A 9,475-nucleotide genomic window follows, 5' to 3' on the forward strand; every position below is an offset into this window, starting at 1 on the left:
AAAAGTACAAAAAGTTATGAGATTGAAATAGGAATAACTCCAAGTCACTAATGTCCATATTATTCTTGTATTCCATGAAGAAAGAGAAATGCCCAAATGTAAGAATTAATGTTATTTATTATAGATGTAAATGTTAATTTCCTTCTCATTCCCTGCACTTTAAGACTAAAACTCCTCCATACAATCCTCATGGGACATTAATGTTTGTGATAGAAGGTACTGACATAGTGAAAGAAGAGCTAGAGTGCCTCTTAGGGTAGAGGAATATGGAGAAATAATAACATCAAAATATCAATGTGAAAACCAAATCAAATCAAAATATCAATGCAGCTTTGTTTTTCTGTTGTTCTGGAACACATTTTAGTTGATAAATAAATGGATAGGTCTTAATACACCTGTAGCTTCTTCAAGAACAATGATTTTTATGATTAATACCATTATGTTAGATACAATCGGACACCTTAGTTTTCCCCAAATATAGAAACAATAGAGTAGTAACCAGGTGCCACAGTGAATAGAGCACCAGATCTGAATCAGGTGAACACTCAGTCGGAAAGACTTGTGATCAAGTCTTGTTTCAGATTCTTACTACCTGTGTTACCTTTGGCAAAAATTTAGCCTGTTTGCCTCAGTTTTCCCATTTGTAAAATGAGAATGATCTTAGAACTTCTCAGGGTTGTTGTAAAGATTGAGATAATAATAGTATTATATCATATAATATATCTAAGAGACATCTAATTTGAGATACCCAAGAGGTAGTTGATGTGAGAATGAAGGAAAGAGAAAGGATTTGGGCTGGCCAAAGAGCTATATTCAAGAATCATCTACAGAGAGATGATAGTCAAAACCCAGGCACTTAGTGCCTGTGTCATTATGTCAAAAATGGAACTTATTGTTCCCCTCTTTCAAAATCTCCTTTTACTGCTGAGGTTGCCACAATCTTCCTAGCCATCTAGTTGTCATCCTCTACTCTTCATCTACTTTCACCCCCTCACCTCCCAGTCATATCTAATCAGTTGCTAAGCCCTGTTGTCTTTACTTTAATAATATCTTTCAGTATTCTCCTTTCTTCCCTCTGACACTACCCCTATCCTGGTCCACACCCTCCTACTCTCACATTTGGACTTTTGTAATAGCCTGCTGGTTGGTCTCCCTGCCTCACTCAAGTCAATCATCCACTGTCAAATTTATCTGTCTCAAATATGGATCTAATCATGTCATCCCCTTTCATTCATTCAATCAACTCTAGTGGCTTCCTATTGCTTCCAGGATCAAATATAAAATCATGATTGGCTTTTAAAGCCTTTCTCAACCTGACTCCTTTCTACCTTTCTAGCTTTCTTATCTTACATGCTACTATGTACTCTGTGAGCCTGGGATATGGAGTGTCTTGCTATTTTTTGCACATGGCATTCCATCTCTTCATTCCAAACACTGTCACTTCCCTTACATTTGGAATTCTCTTTTTAGCTTTGCCTACTAACTTTCCTGGTTTCCTTCAAGTCTTTCAAGCTATATTCTCTATAAGGAGACTTTAAGAGCTCTCCTTGATCTTATTGCATCCTTTCTACAATTATATCAAACTTATCCTCTATATTTTGTTTTAATAAAGTTGTTAATATGTTTTCTTCTGTATTCACATGTGAGTTTTATGATAGCAAGGACCAGTTTTGGGGGTCTTTCTATTCCAATTCCTTAGCATAGTGCCTGGTATATACTGGGTCTTTAAAAAATGCTTGTTGACTTTAATTTAAATAAAATAGTAAGCAAAATGAATGCTTTTCTATTTATCATTTCTTCTCTCTCTTCCCACTTTATTCTTTTCTTCTACCTTTTCAATTATTCATTCAACTATTCCTTCCTTCCTTCTTAAATACATCTAGTCCAACCCTTTGATTTTACTTTTAGGAAAACTGAGTTCCAGAGGAATTGAGTTACCCACCATGCTTACTAAGTTGCTGAGTCTTTGACTTAAAAAAAAAGCTCTTTCCTTTGCATCACTGGAGAAATGGAGTGATATAGGACAACTCAGAAAAATAACAGATTCTCACCATTTTCAGTGGAGTATGGTGCAAAAAGAGAGCTCCTATTTATGAAAGTGAGAGTACACTTACTAATATTTGGGAATATATAGAAAGGTGTTGGTGGCCCTTAGCAATCCACAAGGACATTATTCTATTGCCCATTGGTTAGTTGATTTTATTATTTAATAAAAAGCACCAAGTGTACTTACCTTATGACTAGGCAGTTAAACAAGAAGCCAATGGCAAGGGAAGGAAGAGCATAAAGATGTGATACCATCCACACAACATTATAGGTAAGGTTTTATAAAAATTGTTGAAGAGAAAAATGAAAAAAAAATTGGGCTCTACTAACACCAGTTGCTCTTGTATTCTGTGGTATATTTTTGTCCAAAGGAAGATATATTTCACTTATACTCTTTGGCAGGAGGAAGAATATTTGAAATATGTCAATACTGTTCTTTTCCAAAAAGTAACAATGGCAACAAAAGTCACAATTCAGATCAGTCAGGAGGTTGAGTAAAAGCAGAATTTTTTCTTTATTTTTTTCCTTTATAAACCATAGGTAAACTACTTTATAATAGGAATAAATATGACAGATTGGCTCATGATCAAGGTGCAGGAATTAGAAATAAGAACTGAAAATTGGATTATTTGCATCTGTTACTTTTGAGCAAATTACAGGAATCATAAGTTATCTTTCTTTATAACCAAAAGGTGAAAATGTCATGTCACACAATATTGTCATATAACAATTTGTTCCTCTCTTACTTAATTGCTCTCTTTTATTATACTTATTTCTGTTTGGCTAACAATCTATGTGGGCACTAGATGGCAGTGGGTAGAGTGCTGGGCCTGGAGTTAGGAAGACTTGAGTGCAAATCATGTGTCAGGCACAAAGTAGCTGAGTGATTCTGGCAAATCGCTTAATCCTTGTTTGACTTAATCCATGGCAGAAGGTAATAACCAACTGTTTCAGGGTCTTTGCCAAGAAAACTCCATACACAATATGGTCCATGAAGTCATGAAGAGTCAGACCTGACTGAATAATGACAATTCATTCATATAATATATATCATGTGAAATCCATTTAAGCTAAGTTGAGAGAAACTAAATTACCTCCTAGTTTGCCTCTTTAGTGATGATTTTTTTGGGCCTGGTTACAATCAAATATTATCCACTAAGTTATAGAAGTCAACATCTATGATATAGAGGGACTGACCACTCTGACAAAATAATAGATTTTTGAAGTGTTAATATTATACACACATATTATATATATGTACATATATATGACACATGCATATGTAGATAAGCATATACTTATTTATGTATATATCATATATATAAGTATTATTTCTTTTACTTTTTTATTCAGGCCTTTTTTGCCTTTTATCTGGACTTTTCCAATAGTATCTAATTGGTCTCCCTGTCTAATGTCTCTTCCCACATTAATCAATTTTACACTTTGCTACCAAAGAGCATTTCTTTAAGTTTAGTGCTAACCCTGTCACTCCTCTACTCAATATATTCAAATAGCTCCCTGCCACTTCTAAGATTTGTATGAATTAAATATCAAGGGGACCCCAATTCCAGAAAGACTCATCTCATTAGCTAGGGTCCCATTGAGTCATGTGACTGGATTGCCAGCATAGCAATGCAATTCCTGACCACTGGAAGTCTAGGTGGGGAATGTGATTGGTTCTAGGGTGGAGACTAAAGTAAACACTGGCCAATTAGAAACTCAGAGTAGGAGGGATTAAACTAGGTTTATAAAAGTCAACAGGAGAAGTGGGAATGTGCTCTCTGTCTTGCTTTTCTTCCCAAACCAGCTTGGGCTGTGCGCTGTCTGAATAACCCATTGCTTAGAGGCAGCTACTTGTAGCTCTGCTGGGCCCTCATGACTGGGATGCACATAACTGGACCCTAGGGCCAAATGAGGCACGACACAGTTTAGAGACTTTTTGTAGTTAGCGTCACTGGGTGACCTCTCTCTTTTTCTCTCTAATAAATAATTATAATTCAATATATAGTATCCAAGATTAAGTTTAATCATTAGAGGTCAGATACAAACTGCTCTTTTTGTAATTTTAAAGCTCTTAGCAATCTGGTCCCATCTTTCAATGGTAATAACATTCATTCATGTCTGACTCTTTGTGACCCCCAGGGACCATAGCAGGCCAGGCTTTTCTATCTTCCAAAATCTTTTGAAGTCTCTTTTAAGTTCATGTTCATTTTTTCTATGACACTATCCATCTCATCCTTTGTCATTCACTTTTTCTTTTGTCTTCAGTCTTTCCCAACGTCAAGGTCTTTTTCAATGAATTCTATCTTCCTCTTATGTGGCCAATGTATTTAAGATTCAGCTTCATTATTTATCCTTCTGATAAGTAGTCTTACTTTTAAGTATTGATTGATTTGATCTCCTTTCTATCCAAGGGACTCTCAAAATTCTTTGATAGCACCACAATTTGAAAGCAAAAATTCTGCAATTCTTAGCTTTCCAATCCAAGTCCAAATCTCATAGCCATACATTGTTACTGTAAAAAATTATAGCTTTGGTTATATGGACCTTTGTTAACAAGGTGATGTCTGCTTTTTTTAGCATATGGTCCATATTAGAAATAGCTTTTCTTCCAAGGAAAAAAGAACCCTTAAATTTCATGAATGCAGTTGCCATATGCAGTGATCTTTGAGCCCAAGAATATAAAACTGGATATTGCTTCCATTTCTTCTCCCTCTGATTTCCATGAAGTGATGGGACCAGATGCCAGTATCTTAGTTTTTTTCTTTTTTTAAAGTTTCAAGATGTCTTTAAAATTTCATTATATATTACTTTTTTAATAGTACCCTATAATCCACCTGAACTGGTCCCCTTACTATATATGTAGCCTTTCCCCTTCCAATTATAAAAAGCTGATGAATACAATTTAAATGACAGAGAAAGAATGCAAAGTTGCTCTTGGAAGATTCAACTTCACCTAGTTCTAAGGCATTCTCTCATATGTGAGACAGAAAAGCAAGACAATGCAGGTGTGGAGCTGAGGCCCCCAAACCACAGAAAATCTGGTAAGAAATGGAACTATGGACAAAACCTTGTTTCTTGGAAAGGTAATGACACTATAGAACTCTTCCATGAAATGTCCAAAATGGTACATAAATCCTCTTTTATGACTTAGGAAAGGGTCAGATATAAGTTTGATAGACTTGCAAAGAGAAGGGAGCTTTGATATTGTACAAGCTGAGATCTGTAGGACCAATATTGGGAAAGGGAGGCAAGATGACAGAAAGAGTTTATCTTGGACTCTAGAAACAATGAGCATGACTAACCACAGTGGGTATAAACCAGAGGTAACTTTATCAAATTACTTTGAGGAGTTGTCAGAGTTATGAAGAAACCAGGAGAGAGCAGTACCCTGAAAACCCAGGGAGGAGAAAGAATTCAGAAGATAGCAATCAGCAATGTCAGAGGTTGCAGTGAATAAAGATGAAGTCATTAGATTTGACAATCAATGACATGAAAATAATTTTGAAAGATTTAAGAACTCTGATAAAGCAAATGATCAAATAAGATCTTGAGGACTGAAAAAAGAAGAACCCTACCCACAGAGATAATGGGCTAATATGCAGAATAAGGAAGTTACTTTGGAAAATGACCAATATGAGAATATGTTTTCCTTGACTATAGTTTTGTTTTAAGAAAAAGATCACTCATAGCCCTAGACAGCAGTTTTCAGGTGTTTGTAAGAGAGTAGAAGGAAAGAGGGTGGAGGCACTGATTATATAAAGCTTTCTCAAGGACTTTAGCAATGAATAGGAGGAGGGATATAGTCTAATACATAGTGGGATGGAGAGATTAAGCGAGAAGCTGTTAAAAAAGGGGAAGACATAGGCATGTCTATAGGCATTAGGGATAAAGCCAGTAGACAAGGAGAGATTGAACACTGGTGAGACAAATAGAAAAGACAATATGATGAAGATGGGATTGAATGGAATCAAAGATATATAGAGAAGATTTGTCTTGTCAAGGAGAAAGGTTAGTCCTTGTCATGAGAAGGGTGAAGGAAGACAGTCTGAGAAAATAGCTAAGTTGTGTTAGATGAGAAGGAGGAAAGAAGATGGAGCTCTTTGCAAATGGACCCAGTTTTATTCATTTGCTTATTTATTTATCTATTTATTTATTTATTTATTTATTTATTGCTATTTATGACACAAGATTCCCAGGTGAAATGGGGAAGGAATTCTATGGGAAATTTGAAAGTGATTAAATGGTTTGGAAAAGATGCTGTGGTAAGTGTAGTGGTGAATCATTTAGGAAGATGTAAAAAGATTTCTTTGCTACAGTTAGGGTCCAGTTGATAATTATGTAATAAAAATTATAGTGGGCTTATTTATGGCTTTCTCTAACATCATTCAACAATTAATTACCTAGGAAGATTCTTTTATCTGTAAATGATGACCTCTATAGAGTCCAGAAACCAATATGTATCACTGGTTGTAGTGGTACCAAAAAGAATGGAAAGATGGATGTGCCTAGATTACTGAACTTTGTATAAAAGAACCCAAATAGACTAGTATACCACATGAATAGTTCCTGATGCCCTGGAATGTATTTTGACTCATACAATGGCAACTAGTGAATTTGTATAGCAGAAGAAGATTAGGATGAGAGGATTTTATCCTTTCATCTAAGTCTCAACAATTTGGACATATATGCCCTAAAGTATCTTGAGGCACTTGCTATATTCCAATGAGTTATTGAGAAAATAGCTGATCTAAAATAACTGTATCTAAAAGTGTTCCTATGTATTGCTGACATCACTATCTTTAGGAGGAATAATATGGGAAGAATATGAAGAAATAATTATGAACACATTGGATTGGCTAGAAGAAAATTGACTAAAGATTTCTACTGATAAACATCTTGAGAGTAGGAATTGTTTTATCATTGTTTTTATATCCATAATGCCTAGTATAGTGCCTGGTCTAACGTAAGTTCTTAGTGCTCTTTGGTTGATTTACAGTAGAGTGTAAACTTGATAAGGACAAGGATAAGATTGTTTTTTATTTTCTTTTTAAAAATATCCATGCCCCATATGGACCTTGCACATGGAGAAAATTAAAAAAATTTTCTTGATTAAGGAAGTGAAGCCATGGTGTGGGTGATCCTACCCACCACTGAGAGTTCACAGCTCAGTAGCTAAGTATTGGTGGTATTCTGTGAATATTCCTGATTCTTCTTCTTTCCTGAGATGAACTTTTTATTTCTTATAAGTCATTGAAATCTTATTTTCTACTAGATATGAAGGCTTGATTCTTAATGATGAATTGTCTAGGTCCATGAGTCATTCCTAGAAAAAAAAATATATATATATAGTATACAAGGAGATAACTAAAATGTACCAGAGAAGTTCTGCTCAAAACAAACAAAAAATTATGCCAAAAGTGACAAAAAGGCAGAAGATAAATTAAAAATATATTAAGGACATAGAAGTGAAAAAAACTGGAGCATAATAACAATAGACTAGAATTGGATAAGAGGAGCTTCGTATACACCTGAATATCAGTGATTCAAACCTACAAGATACTCTATTCTGAGATTCTTTTATCAGGTGAGCATGCCTCTTTGAATATGTTATAGAATCAATCAATAAAAGGTATAAAGTAGGTGTGAACAATTCCTTGACACCTTTATTGAAGCAATCTATCAATTAAAAATCTAAACTAGATACAAATTGAATGGAAATAGATGATGCCATTAAAATGTCTTGAGGCTGGTTGAAGAGAATAAATCATTTCCTACAGTGCTTGAATAAAATAGAAAGTTGATTTTGGGATCTGGTATTTTAATAGTGGACCAACCTAGTGGTAGAGAATGTTAAGTCTTTGAAAAGTATTCACTTGGTGGGGAAGAAGTCTCTTTCTCCTTAACCCTTATCCCCTTTGACCAGAGGATGATCTTCTGAACTTTGAAAGGTTGGGTTATTTAGTCTTCTTATGGGTTCCTTAGCAATGTCTCCAGAAAAAGTGACAAATAACAATATCTGCACTAATCAACAAGCATTTATTAAGTACCTATGATGTCCCAGACACTAAGCTAAATACGGGAATACCAAGAAACATAAAACACAATCCCTTGCCTCAAGGAGCTCACAATCAAATTGAAGGAATGGGGGGAAAGACAATATGCAAATAATTATATATAAACAAGATATATACAGGGTTAGTTGGAGAAGAACCCAGGAGGAAGTCACTAACACTGAACAAGACCTGGGGCTTAGGAAACACTTTTTGCAGAAGGTCTGCTGGGAGTCATCAGGCCATGGCTCCTTGACAAAATCACTCATGGCACCCAAAGGTCACAGAGTGGCTCTTTGGTAAAATGGAATTGCCCACTCAGCCCCCTCTATATGACTTCTCTCATCTACATCCCTCACTAATGGAATTGATACGATTCTTGTTCTCTCCCTAACCTTTGAAAGAATAATATAAGAGCAATATACTTGTACTCTATTTCCCCAAAACATCACCAAAAGATCAGACTCTCAAATCCAAACCCAAAAGACCATCATGGGTTAACTTTTACTTAGGTACATTATTCCCAGCAAAAGTTGTACCCACAAGCCAAGCCCAGAATATCCTCTACTCCCCCTGTACAGAAACTCATTCTCCTGAAGCTAGTACACAAAATCATTCATAAGGAAAGACTTGTACAGGTACAACAAGCTTCATCATGCCTCAGTGACGTGATTCTTTCCCTTGAGAAACTCCTTAGTAAACCCTAATAAATGATCAGCCTAATATTAAATCTGAATTGTGTTCTCAGTACCTCACTGGTCTCTCAACCTCACTGCTATGATTGTTGTATTGTTTCTAGAACTTCTGATTAATTATCTATTTTTATTAAAGGTAACAAGTGATTTTCCTTGATTGTCTGTAAGCTCAAAGCTCCTCACAGGTTAATGAGAAAATTAAGCCACCTGTCATTTGTCTTGTGTAGAACCTTTGTGTTTCCTGTCAAATCAATAGTTAACAATATAGAATAATCTCAGAATGTTAATCAAGTGATTTGTTAAAATTTAATATATCACTTTTCCAATTATCTTTGCTCAAATATGTTTGTTGAAAGATGTCTCTGTATGTCCAGAAAATGGGTATATAAAAAAAAAAGACCAGACCTGGGCATGGTGGAGCAGCCACCAGATGCAAAGCTTGCCCCTGGTTGATTTATATACAGTTGTTTTCCATTTTTTATTTTTTCATCCTACCCTTTCATTTACCTGCTAAGAACCCTTGGAGTCACAAGTGGGGCTGGACAGGGCTCGTGGCACTGGTCCTCAAAGGTCAGAAGATAAACAAACAGATCAAATGGGAACTTCATGAGGCCTCGATGAAGGAAAGAAAAGACTTCCAGAAACCAGGAGCCCTGAGTTACCCTTTGCCAAATATGTTTT

This window comes from Monodelphis domestica, chromosome 3 (assembly GCF_027887165.1).
Source record: "Monodelphis domestica isolate mMonDom1 chromosome 3, mMonDom1.pri, whole genome shotgun sequence".
NCBI lineage: Eukaryota > Metazoa > Chordata > Mammalia > Didelphimorphia > Didelphidae > Monodelphis > Monodelphis domestica.